General features: G+C 40.3%; 1 non-coding gene across 1 annotated transcript; it reads left to right on the top strand.

The window, feature by feature from the left end:
- Nucleotides 1–18,415: 18,415 nt before the first annotated feature.
- Nucleotides 18,416–18,522, top strand: LOC127125124 (small nucleolar RNA R71). The gene has a single exon (XR_007804583.1). It is a non-coding gene; the product is annotated as a small nucleolar RNA R71 (small nucleolar RNA).
- Nucleotides 18,523–22,598: the final 4,076 nt, after the last annotated feature.

Here is a 22,598-nt window from a genome sequence, read left to right as displayed (position 1 = left end):
AAAATTAAAAAGAGAATAATCAAAGAAGAAATAAAAATAGAAATAGAAAATAAAATAGAAGGTTGTGGGTTGTCTCCCACGAAGCGCTTTGTTTAATGTCGCAAGCTCGACATAGAACTAGTAAATGTTAATCTTTAAATTTAGGAGACAATACGTCTAAGTGCAGGACTTCCGAGTCTTCATTGTTTTCATCATAGTGATAATGTTTCAGACGCTGCCCGTTTACGATGAATGCTTCCATAGATTTTCCATTAATTTCCACAGCTCCACTAGGGAAAACATTAGTAACTTGGAAAGGGCCTGACCATCTAGAGCGTAGTTTTCCTGGGAATAACTTAAGTCTACAGTTGAATAAAAGGACTACATCGCCTTGTTTGAAGGTTTTTCTTGATATACGTTTATCATGCCATTTTTTCGTTCTTTCCTTGTAGATTCTGGCATTTTCGTAGGCGTCTTGTCTAAGTTCCTCTAATTCGTTTATGTCAAGAATTCGCTTTTCACCGGCGGCCTTAAAGTTTAAATTTAAATTTTTAATAGCCCAATAGGCCTTATGTTCTAATTCTACCGGGAGGTGGCAAGATTTACCATAAATAAGCCTAAATGGGGTTGTTCATATGGGAGTTTTGTAAGCGGTTCGATATGCCCATAAAGCTTCGGGTAATTTTGATGACCAGTCTTTCCTTGAGGTGGCGACTGTTTTTTCCAATATCTGTTTAATTTCTCTGTTAGACACTTCCACTTGTCCACTGGTTTGAGGATGGTAAGGTGTCGCCACTCGATGTTTTACGCCATACTTAAACAATAATTTTTCGAGTATCCTAGATATGAAATGCGATCCACCATCACTGACTACTATTCTTGGGACACCAAATCTTGGAAAGATTATATTCTTAAAGAGTCTAGTTACTACTCGTGTGTCGTTTGTTGGAGAAGCTATAGCTTCAATCCATTTTGATACGTAGTCAACCGCTACGAGTATGTACTTGTTACCAAAAGAAGGTGGAAAAGGTCCCATGAAATCTATTCCCCATACATCGAAAATCTCTACTTCCAAAATGCCCTTTTGTGGCATCTCGTCACGTCTAGATATGTTTCCTGTGCATTGACATCTATCACATTTCTTGACAGCAGCATGCACATCCTTCCATATGTTTGGCCAATAAAGACCGGCTTGTAGGATTTTAGAGCAGGTCTTGGATGTACTTGCGTGTCCACCATAAGGAGCGGAATGACAATGTTGGATTATACTTTCTATCTCTTCTTCAGGTATACACCGACGGAAAATACCATCGGGGCCTCTTTTGAAAAGTAAAGGGTCGTCCCAATAATAATGTTTCATGTCATGGAAGAATCGTTTCTTTTGCTGGTAGGATAAATTAAGTGGAACTATTCCGGCGGCTAAATAATTGACAAAGTCGGCGTACCATGGTGTAACGCATACAGCCAAGGTGGTCTCTACCTGTTTATCAGCTCTATTTTCTTCCAAATTAGCTATAAGTTTATCGTACGAGAAGTCATCATTGATTGATGTTCTTTCCGGTTCCAGATTTTCAAGTCTAGAAAGGTGATCTGCTACTACGTTTTCAGTTCCTTTTTTATCTTTGATTTCCAAATCAAATTCTTGTAACAACAAGATCCACCTTAGGAGTCTAGGTTTAGCATCCTTTTTTGTTAAGAGGTACTTAATGGCAGCGTGGACAGTGTAAACGATTATTTTAGCTCCGACCAAGTAGGAACGAAATTTATCTAGTGCAAATACTACTGCTAAAAGTTCTTTCTCGGTCGTGGTGTAATTCATTTGCGCTTCATCTAGAGTTCTACTCGCATAATATATGACGTGAAGTTTTTTATCCTTTCGTTGTCCTAAAACAGCGCCTACGGCGTAGTCACTTGCGTCACACATTATTTCGAATGGTTCATTCCAATCCGGGGTCTGCATTATGGGCGCGGAGATCAATGCTTGTTTAAGCGTTTGAAATGCTTCTAAACATTTATTGTCGAAGATGAATTCAGCATCTTTCATTAATAGTCCGGTTAAAGGTTTAGTTATTTTAGAGAAATCTTTAATAAATCGTCGATAAAAATCGGCATGTCCTAAGAAGCTTCGTACTTCTCTCACAGTTTTCGGAGGTTGAAGGTTTTCGATTACTTCTATTTTGGCTTTATCTACTTCAATTCCTCTATTTGATATGATGTGTCTGTCATACGGTGAACTGGACTTTTTTGTGGTTTTAATCGCAATGTCGCGGTTAGCAAGAGTCGCCACCGACTTTTCTTTTATCCAATAAGGAAAGGTGGAAAAGAACAGGAAAGACCTTAATTTAGATTTTGGGTTCGGGAGGTACATTATACAAAGGGAAGGTGTTAGCACCCTTTGTATCCATGGTTATCCATGGGCTCTTAATTGCTCGATCACTTATATTATTTTTGTCTAAAAAAGTGTTTGTGAATTGTTTGGAAAATTGTTTTGAAAAGAGAATTTAACTTTGTAATGATTCTTGTATGAATGTATACAAAGTGGTTATCCCGTTTTAGTTTTGAAAATTGTTTAGAAAAATATAACTCGGTAATGACTCTAGTATGAATGTATACCAAGTGGTGATTTTCTAAAGGCATTTTGAAAGGTGTGAGGTGCAAAAAAAAATGTTTTAAGTTGTGAGCCAGCAATTAAGAGTTATACCGACCCAAGGTCTTTACGAGCATTTCCTATCCTTATGAGGGTAAAACTGTCCTTATTATTGAGAAATAAGTAGTTTTATCCTTTGGATGTTTAAGGGTCATCGTAGGGTCATCGATAGGTCATTGAAGGCAACAGTTATGAGGATACCTTAGCATTCGAAGGGACTATCATCATTTAACCGTAGGCAACATCGGAGGGTCATCGAGGGACAAAGTTGTATATTCGAAGGCAACATCCGAGGGACTATAATTTATTTTATGATGATTTAACCGAAGGGTCTTTGCTAAGGGTATCCCCACGTTCGCGGGACATGACCGTAATATCGTAATCGTAAGGCAACAAAGAGAGGTCCAAGATCACTTATTCAAAGGCAAAGTTTTACAATTAATTATATAATTAGGATGAAACTCCACGTTAAAATTATTAAAGATAATATATTAAAAAATTAATACATTAGAAATTAATACATTAAAAAATTAATTTAGGGTGAAACTCCACAAGGGTATCCCACAAATAAAGTGGAATACCTAGCCAATAACCTTTTCCTGGGATATGTGAACCTTTACGAAACTCAAAAAAAAGAAACATGTCAGAACACCAAATCAGGGTGCAATCGAAGATTACACCGGAGAAATATCACAACAATAAATAGGATAGGATGAATAATGCATGGCTATGATAAAACATAAAAAAAAACAGAATAGGCCACGGATTTTGAATTTGAAAACAGCCCCACGTTAGGAACTTTGAATTTTATGGCATTTTATCACAGGAATAACATGGTCAAACATTCAGGGTATTCAGGCATATTTAAATTCCCATACGAAAGCAAATTATATATCAACATTTAATCATGATGCATTATATATGTAGATATGGCCAATTGAAAGTATAAACAATAGAGATACGCAAACCTGTTTGCCAATTCAAGGTTGAAGGGATTGACCACTTGTAGTATCGGAATAAGTTAGGCAGCGGGAATTGGACGGCGATGGCTTCGGTGCAGATGGGCTGCCTTCAGGGTTTCTTTACTCTGAATTCTCCGGGTAGGCAGGGTTCCTATGCCAAAGTTTCTATCCGTCCTTCTCTGTTCTCTCTCTTTCTTTTTCCTCAAGGTTTTGTTCCAAGGAAACCTCAGAGTGTTTTGCTTCTCTTCCTTCTTTCTCCAGTGAATCTCCCAGTGTAAACTCCCAGTCTAACTCCCCCCCCTTTTCCTCTACTGAAACTTCAGTATTTATAGACTAATTTCGTGGGTAATGGGCTTAAAATGAGGGAGACCCAAGTCCAAAATAATTTGTTATATTTTATTTATATATTTATTTTAATTATTTAATTAATTAATTAATTAATTAATTAATTAATTAATTAATTAATTAATTAATTAATTAATTAATTAATTAAATTTTTTTTTTTTTTTTTTTTTTTTTTTAGGAAAAATGATGGGTAATTTTTGGGGTATGACAGCTGCCCCTGTTCAATATTCTTGAACCGAGAGAGTTAGGATGGCGTGTATGTCATTCGTGGTCTGGAGGTGGAAGATTATTGAACACTAGAATGCCCCAAAAATTTGCACTTGAGAATCGACAGTTGGTCTTGATGGAGATGGGCTTAAAGATGCCATCCGGGAGGTTTGATGACGAAAGCTTCAGATCGAGCCGTACATTAGGCCAATTTGAAGACATGGGTGCCACACTGGGTCGTACATTAGACCGAATAATGAGTCATCCATTAGGCTGCCGACTTCGCTGGGGAGTCGGAGTGTGTCATATGCTGTTGGGGATAAAGGATCAGAATGGACCATACGCTAGATCGTATCTGAGTTGCAGAATGAGCCGTACGTTAGGCTGAATCTGATGACGAAAGGGGTAGTCGTACGTTAGACTACACTTCAGAAATGTACCGTATGTTAGGTAGCATTTGAGGGGATGGACATCCGAACGGGTCGTACGTTAGACCGTCGCAGAATGAGTCGTCTGTTAGGCCGCATCTGATGATGAAAGCGGTAGTCGTACGCCAGACTACACTTCAGAAATGTACCGTACGTTAGGTAGCATCTGAGGGTTGTAAGATCCAAACGGGTCGTACGTTAGACCGCGTTGGAGTTGCTGGAGTTCAGAATGGATCGTACGCTAGATCGTATCTGAGTTGCAGAATGAGCCGTACGTTAGGCTGTATCCGAAGAAGAAAGTAGTCGTACGCTAGACTACACCCCTGAATGTACCGTACGCTAGGCAGCATCTGAGGATTTGAAGGTCCAAATGGGTCGTACGTTAGACCGCATTGGAGTTGCTGAAGAAGTCATATGTTGGGCTGAATCAGAATGAACCGTACGTTAGGCTGTATCTGATAACCTGTATATGTTGTACTTGCAATAAATGTCTGGGATGGGCTTAAAGATGCCATCGTTAGGAGGATATCGAAGTGTTGTCAGAATGAATGTTCCCATGAACTGTATTTGAAATATGTATCTGAATCTTGAATGTGATTGATAAAGGTGTCTGTCTGAATGAACCTTTTATTTTGACTATATCAGGAGGATAACTAACCTGCAAAGAAAAGTTAGCTTCATGCTATGTCATGATGTATGAGATGTTTCGTGTTATGCTAAAATAAATGTGAATGTTGTATGCATGCGTATGCTGTGAAATGATGTAATGAATGAGTTATGCGTATGAGAAGTTCTGCTTGGGGACTCTACTGGGGAAAATAAATCCCCATCTACTGATTGGAGATATTTGTAACGATGACCCTTTCTCGGCGGGGGGTTCTTGATTCTGTCTGATGGTAGAAATATTCCACAGATCTTGGCTGAGGATGGATGAGATGATCAATCTGTCTGATGATGCCGACCTCTGTTGGGGAGTAACTGGCTGTGCCGGGGAATACTGCTAATTTCTTCTGAGGAATAACAGACTTGCTGGGGGAATAGAATTGGTAGCGGATTCATTGGAAGCATGGTTAGACCTTCTCCTCGATCCTGAAGTCGGGTAGTAATTGCTATTGCTATTCTACGCATATATTTTGGTAAACATTTATCATATTCAAATGCACATATTAATTCAAATTAAATCAATGGACATTTACGCAACCAAAACAGAAAAGTAAAAACAAAAGCATCTTTTTTTTGAAAGAGGGTTGTATTGATTTTGAAAGGAGGCCTATAAACAGGCAATTTGTGTACAAGGAGACAGAAATCCTAGTAAGAGGAAATTGTCGAAAACAAAGAGAAAGCTATGTGGAAGAAGTCCTATTGATTTTAAGCCTACTACTGTCATTATGTCTTCGAGCATCTCATCCCTTGCTGTCGGATAGAAGTGATTGGCTTGGTCAGTCCCTCGAACTTGGATGAAAGTTGACTGAGAACGGGACATAGTCATACGCTTTAATCCCTAATTTTTGCCTGGACCGCCTTTTCAGGTTTTCAGTCCACCAGGATACCCTTTTTTGCCCAAGCCGCCTTTTCAGGTTTTCGACTTGCCGGGTGTACATTTTTTTTATATATCCCTAATTTTTGCCCGAACCCTTTTGGTTCGCCGGGATGCCCTTACTTTTGCCTAGATACGTCGATCTAGCGGGTCTCTTTCATGCGTAGTATTTTTTAACTATGTCCGCGTTCACGGGATGCGGGAAATCTTCGCCATCCATTGTAGCAAGTATCATGGCTCCACCAGAGAATACCTTCTTAACTACAAATGGCCCTTCGTATGTGGGAGTCCATTTGCCTCTGGGGTCAGTTTGTGGTAGGATGATGCGTTTGATTACCAAGTCGCCAATTTGATACACTTGTCTCTTGACCTTTTTGTTGAATGCCCTGGTCATGCGCTTCTGATATATCTGCCCGTGACATACAGCCGCAAGTCTCTTCTCATCCATCAAATTTATCTGATCGAGTCGAGTCTGAATCCATTCGTCCTCGTCTAAGCCCGCCTCTTTCATGATCCTTAGAGAGGGAATCTGAACTTCCACTGGTAAAACGGCTTCCATTCCGTAGACTAAAGAGAAAGGAGTTGCCCCTGTCGAAGTTCGCACGGAAGTACGATAACCATGAAGAGCAAATGGTAACATCTCATGCCAGTCTTTGTATGTTACCGTCATCTTTTGTATAATCTTCTTAATATTCTTATTAGCCGCTTCTACAGCGCCGTTCATCTTTGGCCGGTACGGAGAAGAGTTATGGTGTTTTATTTTGAACTGCGTGCAGAGTTCAGTAATCATCTTGTTGTTCAAATTAGTGCCATTGTCAGTGATAATTCTCTCAGGGACGCCGTATCGGCAGATGAGGCTGTTCTTGATGAATCGTGCCACCACATTCTTAGTAACAGAAGCAAATGAGGCTGCCTCCACCCACTTTGTGAAGTAATCAATAGCAACAAGGATGAAACGATGTCCATTAGAGGCGGTAGGTTTAATCTCGCCAATCATATCAATGCCCCACATTGCAAAGGGCCACGGCGCGGTCAACACGTTTAATGGAGCAGGAGGCACATGTACTTTATCCGCATAGATCTGGCACTTATGACAAGTTCTGGAGTGATGGTGGCAATCAGTTTCCATGGTAGACCAATAATACCCTGACCTCAGAATCTTCTTGGCCATTGTATGTCCACTAGAATGAGTCCCAAAGATACCGTCGTGCATGTCTTCCATAATCTTCTCTGATTCCTTTCTATCCACACAGCGAAGCAAAGTCGAATCATGGTTACGTTTGTACAATATTCCATTACTCAAAAAGAATTTAGCGGAGAACTTCCTCAGAAATTTCCTGTCATTGATGGATGTCCCTTCAGGGTATTCCTGAGCTTCTAAATATCTTTTTATCTCGTGGAACCAAGGCTTCTCTTCTACTTCATCAGCGTTAAGTTCATAACAATATGCTGGTTCGTCTAGTCGTTCAATGGTAATCCGGGGAGCTTCATTGTCCCATCTGACTCTGAACATAGATGACATGGTAGCTAATGCGTCTGCCAACTGGTTCTCCTCTCGTGGAATATGTTCGAATGTGATCTCTTCAAAGTATGGGATTAATGTCAACACCCGTTCTCGATAAGGGATGAGATTCGGATGTTTAGTGTCCCATTCTCCTTTGACCTGACTGATTACCAAGGCTGAGTCTCCGTACACCTTCAAGAACTTGATTCTTAGGTCTATAGCAGCTCTGAGTCCCAAAATACACGCTTCATACTCAGCCATATTGTTGGTGCACTCAAAACATAGTCTAGCGGTGAAAGGCGTATGGCCACCCTTGGGGGAAATGATCACGACGCCAATACCGTTGCCCAATGCGTTAGACGATCCATCAAAAACCATAGTCCATCGGGATCCCACTTCAGGTCCTTCCTCTGGTCCAGGTTCTTCATAATCAGTAACAAGCATGACATCCTCATCTGGGAACTCAAAATTCATAGACTGATAATCATTCACTGCCTGATGAGCCAAATGATCAGCTAGCACGCTTCCTTTGATTGCTTTTTGGGTGGTATACTGGATATCATACTCTGTTAAAATCATCTGCCATCTTGCTATTCTTCCGGAGGGCGGGTTTCTCAAATATGTATTTGATAGGATCCATCTTAGAAATCAACAAAGTGGTGTGATTCAACATATACTGTCTTAGTCGGCGAGCAGCCCAGGCCAAAGCACAGCAAGTTTTCTCAAGCAGTGAGTATCTTGTTTCACAGTCGGTAAACTTTTTGCTAAGGTAGTATATGGCATGCTCTTTTCGACCAGACTCGTCATGTTGCCCTAACACGCACCCCATTGAGTTTTCTAAAACGGTCAAATACATGATTAGAGGTCTTCCCTCAACTGGTGGTACCAGAATTGGAGGTTCTTGGAGGTACTTCTTGATTTTGTCGAAAGCTTCTTGACATTCATCATTCCATATCATCTCTTGATTTTTTCTCAGTAACTTGAAGATGGGTTTGCAAGTAGCGGTCAAATGGGAAATAAATCGGGCAATGTAATTCAAACGTCCCAAGAAACCTCTGACTTCTTTATCCGTACGGGGAACTGGCATCTCTTGAATAGCTCTCACCTTGGCTGGGTCGACCTCAATACCTTTACCACTGACAATAAAGCCCAAGAGTTTACCAGATCTTACTCCAAAGGTGCATTTGTTCGGGTTCAATCTCAACTTGTATTTCTTCAGCCTCTCAAACAGTTTGTATAAATGATCGAGATGTTCTTCTTCAGTATGAGACCTGGCTATCATATCGTCCACATATACTTCTATTTCATGATGGATCATGTCATGGAACAAAACCACCATAGCACGCTGGTATGTTGCTCCTGCGTTCTTTAAACCGAATGGCATTACTTTATAACAGAAGGTGCCCCATTGCGTCACAAACGTAGTCTTCTCCATGTCCTCAGGTGCCATTTTGATCTGGTTATAACCCGAGAATCCATCCATGAAGGAGAATACCTTGTGTTGAGCGGTGTTGTCTACCAGAACATCAATATGTGGCAGTGGAAAATCATCTTTGGGACTCGCTCTATTCAAATCTCTGTAATCCACACACATTCGCACCTTACCATCCTTCTTTGGCACTGGTACCACATTAGCAACCCATTGAGGATAAGAAGTAACAGCCAGAAAACCAGCGTCAAATTGTTTCATCACCTCGGCTTTGATTTTCTCGGACATTTCAGGACGCATGCGACGAACCTTTTGCTTAACAGGACGACAATCTTCCTTCATCGGCAAACGATGCACCACTATATCGGTATCCAGCCCTGGCATGTCTTCGTAAGACCAAGCAAAAATCTCCACATAGTCATGTAGCATCTGGATCAATCTTCCTTTGACACTGCTTTCCAAGCCTGCTCCTATTTTGACTTCTTTCTTGTCCACCTCGGTACCAAGATTTACAGTCTCAACTGACTCCTCATGCGGCTGTATAGTCCTTTCTTCTTGTAGTAACATTCTGGCAAGTTCTTCAGGTACTTCACAATCTTCCTCACTTCCATCTTCGGCTCGGTAGATCGGATTTTCAAAGTCATAATGAACAGTAGTAGAACTATTATCAACAGGATCCAGAGTGGATAGGGATCTACAATTCGTTACGTGCGTGTGTGTGAGAAAACATAGCTTGTTTGAAAGATAATAGGAAAGACAAAGAGCGCAATATTTGAATGCAAAACGTCCATTGATTTATTGAATATAAATATGCTTATGAAAATGACAAAACCCCTAACAAATTAGCCATTGTGCCTCGGGCATAGACACAATGCTTTAAGAAGTTTGATTGTAAAAGAAAATTAAAATTTGCAATTCTAGAATAAACAATAACAATTACTCCTGACTAAAGGAAATCGGGATAATGTCTTCAGTCTTCCAATTGTTGAGTCCGTCACCAATTGTTGGGAAAATCCAGCTATCCAAGTCGCAATCACTATCAGCATCTTCCATAGCATTAATCTGATTTTTGACTATCTTTCCAGAGTTAAACCCCAGGCCAGCTTTATCAGACTTGTACGGTACATTGATCAGTTGACCCCAACCAGCACGATCACCATTTTCAATCGCGGCTTGAGCATCTTTCAGAGAGATCATGACAGGGGGAGCACGAACAACCTTGGGCACAAGGGGAGTTGGCTTAAGGACAGGAATGGGTGGAGGAACTACTTCAAATGACTGAGAAGGAGTCTCAAAGAATTCACCATCCATCTCGACGTATTTGAAGGCTTGCACACTACTGACAATATACTCTTCTTCTCCACATACAGTGACGACCATGCCTGCTATTGGATACTTCAGCTTTTGATGAAGCGACGACGCTACCGCACCTGCCCCATGGATCCAAGGGCGCCCCAACAAGCAGGAGTAGGCGGGACGAATGTCCATCACGTGAAAGGTAGTGCTGAAGACTTGAGGTCCTATCTTGATAGGGAGAACCACTTCACCATAGACAACACTCTTCGCACCATCGTAAGCACGCACCACAACATCACTAGGTTTCAGTTCAATGCCTTTGTAGTCAAATTTATCGAGTACAGCTTTCGGGAGCACATTCAAGGAAGAGCCGTTGTCGATCAACACGTGAGCCAGGGTGATCCCCTCACACTCGATGGAGATATGCAGAGCTTTATTGTGATTCTTTCCTGCTGGCGTCAGGTCAGCATCGGAAAAGCCTAGGCCATTGTCAACAGTCAAATTAGCAACATAATGTTCGAATTGATCGACGGATGTTTCTTGAGGCACATGAGCGGTCTTCAAGAATTTCATCAATGCATTGGCATGGGATTCAGAGGATAACAACAAGGACAACATTGAGATTTTGGACGGAGTATGCCCCAATTGTTCCACTACATCAAAATCGCTCTTACGGATGATTTTCAGCATCTCTTCCATTTCCTGTTTGGCAACATCTTCAGAAGTAACTTCGACCGATGTCTCTGACTGAGGAGGATTGACTGGTCTTTTTCCTCGAATTTCGGGAGCGGGAGGTGAGATTTCTGGGGAGTAGATCCTTCCACTTCGAGTAACTTTACTAGTCCCCACAATATCATTAGGATTAGCAGAACTACCAACTTGCTTTATGCCATGGATGTAAACGTCGCCTCCATAGTTCCACGGAATAGCTTTGCTGGAGGAATATGGCACGGGGCCAGGTGCGGTAATAATCAGGGGAGCCACTTTGGGCTCAGCGGTAATCTTCACAGGCACTCTAGTAGCGGTAATCTTCACTGGAGCTTTGGACCTAGCAATCACAGATACCTCTTCAATAGAGTTGTCCACCTTAGGAACCCTTTCAAATAGAATTGTACGATCATCCATCAGCCGTTGAATGCCGTTCTTCAACTTCAAACAATCATTGGGTCGGAGTACACAGAGAGCACAACCTGGAAATAAACCAGCTTGCAATAAATTCTTCTTAACGATCAGGAGAGGAGATGCTAAATCAGCAACGTCAGTAACGTGAGAATTGTCGTCCACAACATTAACATTCTGGTCATGATTAGGCATAGGTGCTGTGATGACATTGGGGGTCGCCGGAGGATCAAATTCAATTTCTCCAGTGTCGATCATATCCTGAATCTTGTTCTTCAACAACCAGAAATCATTCGTATCATGCCCGGGGCTATCGGAGTGATAGGCACACCTGGCGTTGGGATTATAACGAGGAGAAGTAGTGTTGGGATTTGCAGGAGGGCCTCTGAGGGTAATCAAATTGGCCTTTAACATACTCTGCAGTGCTTGGGTTAAAGTCATATTGATCTTGGTAAACTGTCTTCTCGACCTGTCTTGTCTGTGTTGGAAGTTCTGAGATGGCGGTGCGGCAATTGTAACTGCCCCAACAGTATGGTCACGATTCTTCTTGTTATGCTTCCTCTCACTGTACACAGCATTTGATTCACTCTTTCCCTGATAGGACTTTTTGGTGCTTGCAGAAGTAGCTGCCTGTATCTTTCCACTTCGAATGCCGCTTTCAACCCGTTCACCTGTCAAGATAAGTTCAGTGAAAACTGACGAGGAACTTCCCAGTAGATGGCTGTAGAATGGGCCAGTCAGTGTACCCATGAACATGTCCACTAACTCTCGATCAGTCATAGGGGGTTTGACTCTGCCAGCCAAATCTCTCCACTTTTGAGCATATTCTTTGAAACTTTCTTTAGAGCCCATAGTCATATTTTGTAGCTGTAGCCGAGTAGGCGCTAACTCAGAATTATACTGGTAGTGCTTGTAGAAAGTTGTTGCTAAATCAGTCCATGTGCGGATGTTAGAGCTCTCAAGCTGATAATACCACTCTAACTGTGTGCCAGACAGACTCTCTTGGAAGAAGTGGATCCACAGTTTCTTATCAGTAGTGTGCGGCTGAATCTTTCTCACATAAGCCCTTAGATGCATCTGAGGACAAGAGGCACCATCATACTTAGTGAAAATGGGAACCTTGAATTTGCGGGGAATGACCACATCAGAGACCAGACCCAAGTTTTCGAAATCCAGACCGGGCACTTTCTGCCCCTCCATAGCTAGCATACGTTCTTCCAGCAACTTGTACTTATCATCCTTCGGAGAGTACTGTTCATGTTCATAATCTTCATCGTCGTCCTCAGAATTGACGAGATTAGGATTCTCATCTTCCGAATCATTCTCGGTCTCTTCTTCTGAATCCTTCGGAATTCTAATCTTGACTCCTGTAACCTGTCCCTTAAGCCTTCTCCCCGGGTTGATGTAACCCACAGGTTTCTGGTCCTTCTTCTTCTCCATCAAAAGAGATTTCAGTTCTTCCTGCCCCTTAGATAAGCTCAGCATCATTTCCTGGAATTGAGCATTCTGGGCCTGGAGATCTTTGACAGTTTGTTCGAGAGCCATTGTTCAATCTGTTTGAATCTGCTGGAATCTGTTTGATTGGAAAATCGTGAGAACACTGATCCTTTAGAATACCTGTTATGCGATGCAATGCAATGTATGAAATGTTTTCAAGGACTTTCGGGATTTAACTTTGCATAAACTAACAAAAAGAGCTTTTTTTTTTCTTTTCTCTTTTGTTTTTGCTTTTGTTTTTGTTTTTTCTGTTTTTTTTAGCAGAGTTAAATCCCTAAATCCTTGAAATGGTTAGTACAATGCCATGATGTTATGATGTTATGTTGTTATGATGTCATGTTGTTAGATAAATAACAAGCACAAGCAAGTCACACAACAATCATTCCTAGGTTTTAAGGCTTGCGTGAGTTCCATAGGTAAATACCCTCCCCACTGAAGTTTGGTTGGTTCAACCTGTCTTAGAATAGTAACCGGGTTCTAGAAGGATCTCAAATCATTGACCTTTCCTTAAGTCCACTTCAGTGCAACACCAAGTGGTTGACCGAAGCTTCCCTAAAGTCCAATCTCAAAGAGTGTAGTATCGAGTCTCAACCAACTCCAGTCGGAACCGAAGCCAGTTATCTCACTACTTTCTAATGGCCAGGATGAGTCAATTAGGGTTCTAAAGGTCTGGTTAATGCTTTTATGACACCACGCGAATGCCAAATATTTCCTCAACTAACATGAGGAACATCAGGACATCCAAAGTGCCACATTAACCGTAGCCATCATTTTGACCATTCCAGTATACGCCGGACAGTCGCGATGATCTCTTGCTACTTACCTAAGGTACACTAGATCCGGGTGTAGGATTTTCACTCAAGCATAACATACCCAAGCAATCCCTTAAAAATAAATCAGACAAATTGAATAAGTGATCTTGTTTTTAAGGTAACCTCTCTTTTTAAATATTTAGGGTCCCCAGCAGAGTCGCCAGTTCTGTCATACGGTGAACTGGACTTTTTTGTGGTTTTAATCGCAATGTCGCGGTTAGCAAGAGTCGCCACCGACTTTTCTTTTATCCAATAAGGAAAGGTGGAAAAGAACAGGAAAGACCTTAATTTAGATTTTGGGTTCGGGAGGTACATTATACAAAGGGAAGGTGTTAGCACCCTTTGTATCCATGGTTATCCATGGGCTCTTAATTGCTCGATCACTTATATTATTTTTGTCTAAAAAAGTGTTTGTGAATTGTTTGGAAAATTGTTTTGAAAAGAGAATTTAACTTTGTAATGATTCTTGTATGAATGTATACAAAGTGGTTATCCCGTTTTAGTTTTGAAAATTGTTTAGAAAAATATAACTCGGTAATGACTCTAGTATGAATGTATACCAAGTGGTGATTTTCTAAAGGCATTTTGAAAGGTGTGAGGTGCAAAAAAAAATGTTTTAAGTTGTGAGCCAGCAATTAAGAGTTATACCGACCCAAGGTCTTTACGAGCATTTCCTATCCTTATGAGGGTAAAACTGTCCTTATTATTGAGAAATAAGTAGTTTTATCCTTTGGATGTTTAAGGGTCATCGATAGGTCATTGAAGGCAACAGTTATGAGGATACCTTAGCATTCGAAGGGACTATCATCATTTAACCGTAGGCAACATCGGAGGGTCATCGAGGGACAAAGTTGTATATTCGAAGGCAACATCCGAGGGACTATAATTTATTTTATGATGATTTAACCGAAGGGTCTTTGCTAAGGGTATCCCCACGTTCGCGGGACATGACCGTAATATCGTAATCGTAAGGCAACAAAGAGAGGTCCAAGATCACTTATTCAAAGGCAAAGTTTTACAATTAATTATATAATTAGGATGAAACTCCACGTTAAAATTATTAAAGATAATATATTAAAAAATTAATACATTAGAAATTAATACATTAAAAAATTAATTTAGGGTGAAACTCCACAAGGGTATCCCACAAATAAAGTGGAATACCTAGCCAATAACCTTTTCCTGGGATATGTGAACCTTTACGAAACTCAAAAAAAAGAAACATGTCAGAACACCAAATCAGGGTGCAATCGAAGATTACACCGGAGAAATATCACAACAATAAATAGGATAGGATGAATAATGCATGGCTATGATAAAACATAAAAAAAAAACAGAATAGGCCACGGATTTTGAATTTGAAAACAGCCCCACGTTAGGAACTTTGAATTTTATGGCATTTTATCACAGGAATAACATGGTCAAACATTCAGGGTATTCAGGCATATTTAAATTCCCATACGAAAGCAAATTATATATCAACATTTAATCATGATGCATTATATATGTAGATATGGCCAATTGAAAGTATAAACAATAGAGATACGCAAACCTGTTTGCCAATTCAAGGTTGAAGGGATTGACCACTTGTAGTATCGGAATAAGTTAGGCAGCGGGAATTGGACGGCGATGGCTTCGGTGCAGATGGGCTGCCTTCAGGGTTTCTTTACTCTGAATTCTCCGGGTAGGCAGGGTTCCTATGCCAAAGTTTCTATTCGTCCTTCTCTGTTCTCTCTCTTTCTTTTTCCTCAAGGTTTTGTTCCAAGGAAACCTCAGAGTGTTTTGCTTCTCTTCCTTCTTTCTCCAGTGAATCTCCCAGTGTAAACTCCCAGTCTAACTCCCCCCCCTTTTTCTCTACTGAAACTTCAGTATTTATAGACTAATTTCGTGGGTAATGGGCTTGAAATGAGGGAGACCCAAGTCCAAAATAATTTGTTATATTTTATTTATATATTTATTTTAATTATTTAATTAATTAATTAATTAATTAATTAATTAAATTTTTTTTTTTTTTTTTTTTTTTTTTTTAGGAAAAATGATGGGTAATTTTTGGGGTATGACAGTGTCCTAAAACAATTCCTTCTTGTACCATAAAGTGACATTTTTCCCAATTAAGTACTAGGTTTACTTTTACACATCGTTCTAGAACTCTTTCTAGGTTTTCAAGACATTCTTCGAAACTTTGCCCGCATACGGAAAAGTCATCCATAAAGACTTCCATGATGTTTTCGAGAAAATCGGCGAATATTGCCATCATGCACCTTTGGAAGGTTGCAGGAGCATTGCACAAGCCAAACGACATTCGTCGATAAGCGAAGGTACCGAAAGAACATGTGAACGTTGTCTTTTCTTGGTCATCAGGATGAATTGGTATTTGAAAGAAGCCTGAGTAACCGTCCAGATAGCAGAAATGAGAATGCTTTGCTAATCGTTCTAACATCTGGTCTATGAATGGTAAAGGAAAATGATCTTTTCGGGTTGCTTTGTTTAGTTTCCTATAGTCAATGCACATTCTCCATCCCGATTCGATTCGTTTGGTTATAGTTTCTCCTTTCTCATTTTCGATAACTGTTATACCTCCTTTCTTTGGTACTACGTGTACAGGACTAACCCATTTGCTATCGGATATAGGATATATGATACCTGCCTCTAATAACTTCGTTACCTCCTTCTTCACTACCTCACTCAGGATCGGTGATGTTGTATCCTAGTGCGGTTGGATATTTTCTTAAGATATGTAGGAGTTTTTCGGTTTCAAGTTTTCCTAGGTCTGCATTAACTATCACTGGTCGTTCAAGTTCTGAGTCTAGGAATTCATATCTCAGATTTTTGGGAAGTGTTTTCAGGTCGAGGGTTGGTTTCTTAAGGCATTGCGTAGTATCCGGTGTTATTGCTAAACATTGGTTTAGTCTGTCTTCTACGCGATAGTCAGACAATTTGTCATTTTCTAATTCTGTTTCTTTTATGCACTCGCCGATGATATCCATGAAGTAACATGTGTCATCTATTGCAGGTGCTTTCAAAAATTTGGAAAGAATGAACTCAATTTTCTCTTCTCCTACTTCGAAAGTGAGTCGTCCTCGTTTTACGTCTATGATGGCACCGGCGGTTGCTAAGAATGGTCTTCCCAGTATAATGGGTGTAACTTCATCTTCTCTTATGTCCATAATTATAAAATCGGTTGGGATGTAGAATTGACCTATGCGCACGGGAACGTTTTCAAGAATTCCTACGGGATATCTAACGGAACGATCTGCTAATTGCACAGACATTTTAGTTGGTCTTAATTCTCCCATTTCCAGTTTCTTGCATATGGACAAGGGCATAACACTGATATCGGCTCCTAAATCGCATAGAGCTTTGTCTATGATAAATTTTCCTATGTGACAGGGTATAGAGAAACTACCAGGATCTTTAAGTTTAGGAGGCATATTCTGGATTATAGCGCTACATTCAGCAGTGAGTGTAACGGTTTCGCTATCCTCAAGTTTCCTTTTATTAGAAAGAATTTCTTTTAAGAACTTAGCATATGAGGGCATCTGTGTAATAGCTTCTGTAAAAGGAATGGTGACGTTTAGTTGTTTCAGTAGGTCAACAAATTTTTTAAATTGGCCCGCGTCTTTGGTTTTAATTAGCCTCTGAGGATAAGGGATAGGTGGTTTATAAGGCGGTGGAGGTACATAAGGTTCCTTCTTTTCTACGGTTTCCTTATTACTCTCTTCCTTTTCCTTAGGTTTATTTTCTTCCTCAGTTGACTTTTTAGAGTTTTGGTTTTCAATTCTTGGATCAGATGGTCCTTCTACCTCTGTTCCACTTCTCAATATAATTGCATGAGCGTGGCTTTTCGGGTTAGGTTGGGGTTGTCCAGGAAATGTACCAGTTGGGGCAGCAGTAGGCGCTTGTTGTTGAGCTACTTGTGAGATTTGTGTTTCCAGCATTTTGTTATGGGTAGCCAGGGCATCTACTTTACTTGCTAGTTGTTTAATTTGTTCGTTAGTGTGTACATTCTGGTTTAAGAAATCTTTATTGGTTTGCTGTTGAGAAGCTATGAAGTTCTCCATCATGATTTCCAAGTTGGATTTCCTAGGAACGTTATTGTTAGGTGTAGATGGGGTCGGCTTTTGATATCTAGGAGGTATAGCTGGGGCTTGACTGGGGGCCTGTCCTGGTGCGTATAAAGCATTATTACTCTTATATGAAAAATTAGGATGGTTCTTCCAGTTTGAGTTATAGGTATGCGAGTAAGGATTTCCTTGAGCATAGTTCACTTGCTCTGCTTGGATTCCTGTTAGGAGTTGACAATCTGTAGGAGTGTGACCTTGGATTCCACAGACTTCGCAATTTTGAGTTACGGCAACCACATTGGCTGGAGGTGATACATTTAAACTTTCAATTTTCTGGGCAAGAGCATCCACTTTTGCATTAACATGATCAAGGCTACTTATCTCGTACATGCCAATTTTCGTTTGAGGTTTTTCTACCATTGTTCTGTCGCTTCCCCACTGATAGTGGTTTTGGGCCATGCTTTCGATAAGTTGATAAGCGTCAGCGTAAGGTTTATCCATAAGCGCACCACCTGCGGCGGCGTCTATCGTTAATCTTGTGTTGTATAAGAGACCATTATAGAAGGTATGAATTACTAACCAGTCCTCTAAACCATGGTGTGGACAAAGTCTCATCATGTCTTTGTATCTTTCTCAGGCTTCAAAAAGAGACTCGTTATCTTTCTGTTTAAATCCATTTATCTGGGTTCTCAACATAGCTGTTTTGCTTGGAGGAAAATATCGGGCAAGAAAGACTTTCTTCAACTCATTCCATGTGGTGACTGAGTTGGAAGGAAGGGACTGAAGCCATCTTCTAGCTTTATCCCTTAACGAGAAAGGAAAGAGACGAAGTCGAATTGCCTCTGAAGTGACACCATTAGCTTTAACAGTATCAGCGTATTGGACAAATACGGATAAATGAAGGTTTGGATCCTCGGTAGGATTTCCAGAGAATTGATTCTGTTGCACTGCTTGTAACAATGAAGGTTTAAGTTCGAAGTTGTTTGCTTCGATTGCGGGTGAAGCAATACTCGAATGCGGCTCATCTTGCGATGGAGCGGCGTAATCTCGAAGAGCACGAGCTGGTTCTGCCATCTCGGGTATCGGCGAAGGAAGAAGATTTTTGAGATCAGGAATTTCGATTGGAGGAAGATTGTTTGCTGCACGATACTCTCGAATTCGTCGTAAGACTCGGAGATATCGTTCAACGTCGTTGATTCGTAAGTAGTACGGTTCGCCTTGTGAGCGAGTATGTGGCATACAAATCAACGAAAAACAAGGGAAAAAAAAGTAAAAATTGCCTTAGTCTCTACAACGTAACAGAAGAGTTACGATATCGACTAAATAGAAGTCCCCGGCAACGGCGCCAAAAACTTGATCGCGACTTTATGAGTCTATTGGGGTACTAACTGCAAGTGCACAGTCTAATCGCGTAGTAATAAAAGATATCGATCCCACAGGGACTTATGAATCGATATACCGTTTTTCTAAGGTTACTTCGTAAAGCTAAGGCGGATGATCCTTTGATGATTAGGGGGGAAAGTAAAACTAAAATAAGATCTAGATTAAATATCAAATAAGCGGATATCGGTATGTAGTTCGTCGTAATTAGGGAATCAAATCTTCGTTGGTTTCTTAGTTTTAAAAATAAATCTTTTCAGTAGACACTATTGATTAAAAATCCTTTCTCAAACTCTCGCTCTGTTGAATCAGACTATGACTTTATATTAACGTACGCTCTCACTATTTAGTTAAGTCCAAAATCACTTTTTGAAAACAATAGAATCTGTAGAAACTCTTTTTAAGAAAATACTAACCATTTAAACACCCTTGTCTCAAACTCTCGCTCTGTTGACTTAGATTATATGATTAAACTTAAATGCTTAACTCTCGTCCTCACATTTAACCTTTAAAAATACTTTTTGAAAATGATTAGAATTTAATTAACTCTAAAAATTGCTTTCGCCCTGATTTAAAGTTAGTGTCCAATTTACACTGTCCAGTTAAAAGCTCAAACCGTCGTTCTATTGATTTTAACTTCTTTATGCTTTTTACTCTCGTACAAAAACTTTGGTATTAACTCTGTAAATTGAGACCATAAAAAGAGTGATTATATTTTTAAATAAATTTAAACCAACTTAGTTTTGATTCCTTCATTCCGCTTACTTTACATACCGATATCTAAATTAATTAGCCGGACATGCTAAACAAGCCTAAACAATAATTATACTTAAATACAGCCATATCAGGCAAACAGTATAGATAAACAGCAGTGCAGAGCATATATAAATTAAAACAATAAAATTAAAGAACCTGTAAAATTAATAGAAATCTTAATTATTCCTAGCTTCGATGCTTGAACACTCCACCACAAGCCGGTTGGATTTGTTCTTCACAATCTTCGATCAGACAGTAAAATAAAGGCGAAGGAATAAAATACTATGATCTAACGTAAGGTTAGATCCAGTAAAAACTACACAATAGTTTCCGGTGTAGAAATTAGGGTGAAAGAAAATAAATTCAATGCTTGGAAATTAACTAGAAAAGAAAAGGAAATAAAAAATGCTAAGAGAGTAGAGTGCTGGAAAATTAAAAAGCAAGAAAAATAATGCACGGTGCCGAAAACTGGAAAATTCAGAGAGCCTCAGGGTTCAACCATTGGATCTATTTATACCAATCCATCAAGTGACCGTTTCTTCCAAAGTCCTTCAGTAGGTTTTGTCACGCGTCAACTGGTCAAGCGAAGAAAAAGGTGAACGTGCTTCTGTTACGCGTCAAAGCCAAAAATATAGGAATGGGGGTGTGACGCTCGTCACACCTTGTGTTACGCTCGTAACACTTAGCAGGGGGGCGTGACGCTCGTCACACCTTGTGTGGCGATCGTCACAGCATCACAGCGCCTCTCCTTGTAGTTGTGGGCTGGGCTTTAGTGCATTGCTTTTTTATCCTCTTTTTGCACCTCCTTTTCTTTCTTTTTCACGTATGCTTCATATAATGTTACCTGAAATAAATAGAAGGAAAATACCAAGTAATATCGAATGATATGAAATAAATCGAAACAAATAATAATATAATTTAATTAAATCGAGTCCAAAAATGTGATATTATTTCATGTTATCAACTAGATCCCTTGGGTTTCAAGGCTCGTTTTGGGAAGCTTCTTCCTCTTCTGACTACTCAGGTGGATGAAGGGTTGATGAGTGTATTGGTGCAGTTTTATGATCCTTTGTACCGTTGCTTCACGTTTCCGGATTTTCAGTTGTTGCCTACACTTGAGGAGTATGCTTATCTTGTGGGTATACCTATCCTGGATCAGTTATCGTTCAGTGGCTTGGAGAGTATTCCTACTTCTCAAGAGATAGCAGACATGTTGCACATAGATGAATCTCTGGTTGGTGCTCATATGACTGCCAAAGGTGGAATTCAAGGTCTCCCTTCTGAGTTCCTCATTGCTCAAGCTACTATCTATAGGAAGGCTATGAGTGAGGATACCTTTGAAGCCATATTTGTACTTCTCATATATGGGTTGGTATTGTTCCCCAACATCGACAAGTTTGTGGATGTGAACGCTATTAGGATCTTTTCTACTCTTAATCTTGTTCCGACTCTGTTGGGTGATACCTATTTCTCTTTGCATATGAGGAATGCAAAGGGTGGTGGCGCCATTGTGTGTTGTTTGCCTCTGTTGTATAAGTGGTTTATTTCTCACTTACCTCAGACGGTCGCTTTCAAGGAGAACAAGGGATGTCTATGGTGGTCCACGAGACTTATGTCTCTCACTAATGATGATATCTCTTGGTATAACCGTGTGTATGATGGTGTGCAGATTATCGACTCTTGTGGTGAACTCTCCAATGTGCCTCTTCTTGGTACACGTGGTGAGATTAACTACAACCCTGTTTTAGCACCTCGTCAGCTTGGGTTCCCCCTAAAGGATAAACCTAATAACATTTTGTTAGAGGGTGTGTTCTTTCAGGAGGGTAAAGATCCCCAAGGCTTGAAAGCTAGGATGGTCCGCGCTTGGCACAAGATTCATAAGAAAGGAAGGAAGGAGTTGGGTCCTAAGAATTGCATTGCTATGGAGCCATACACTGCTTGGGTTAGGAAGAGAGCGTCTGAGTATCTCATGCCTTATGAGTATCCGAGACCTACACCTATGAGTGTGGCTGGGCCTTCAACCCTCCCTAATCCAGGAGTAGAGGAGTTGAGAGACGAAGACCGTTCACGTGCCTGGATCCGTGTAAGAGAAGAGTTGCTTCAGCAGATTAAGGAGAATGATGCTTTGATAGAGTTCCTTGAGCATCAGGTTATTGATGATCCTAATGATGCATGGACTTCTCTACTTCCTCAGTCTTCCCAGTTTTGGAAGAGGAAGTACGATCGACTCGCCAAAGAGAAGGCGGATATGGAGGCAGCTTATGAGGAGGAAGTAAAGAGGCTTCGCGCATCCTATATTCCTGTGTCCCGAGCATTAGATGATTGTTTCTAGGGATCCATAGGATGATTATTTTCCTTTCCTCTTGTACATGATTGGCAATGTTGTACTTCTTTCCTTTGATATTATTTTATGAGATATTTCCATATGTGATAAATATTTCCAAAAATTTGCAAGTAAAACCCTAGAGTTCCTTTGAAATATAAAAACAAATCATGTGCACAAGCATTGCATGCATCATGTGCATAAGCAGGTTTTGTTTCCGGTCTCTTGTCCTGTGGGCTAACTCTGTGCTCTTCATTTATTTTGAAGACAAGTTGACTCACCGGTACTACACTAGAGCCAACACTTCAAGACT

The sequence above is a fragment of the Lathyrus oleraceus genome, chromosome 2, assembly GCF_024323335.1.
Source record: "Lathyrus oleraceus cultivar Zhongwan6 chromosome 2, CAAS_Psat_ZW6_1.0, whole genome shotgun sequence".
Classification (NCBI taxonomy): Eukaryota; Viridiplantae; Streptophyta; class Magnoliopsida; order Fabales; family Fabaceae; genus Lathyrus; species Lathyrus oleraceus.
Note: the sequence above shows the minus strand (reverse complement) of the source record. Positions and strands in the feature narration are given on the sequence as shown.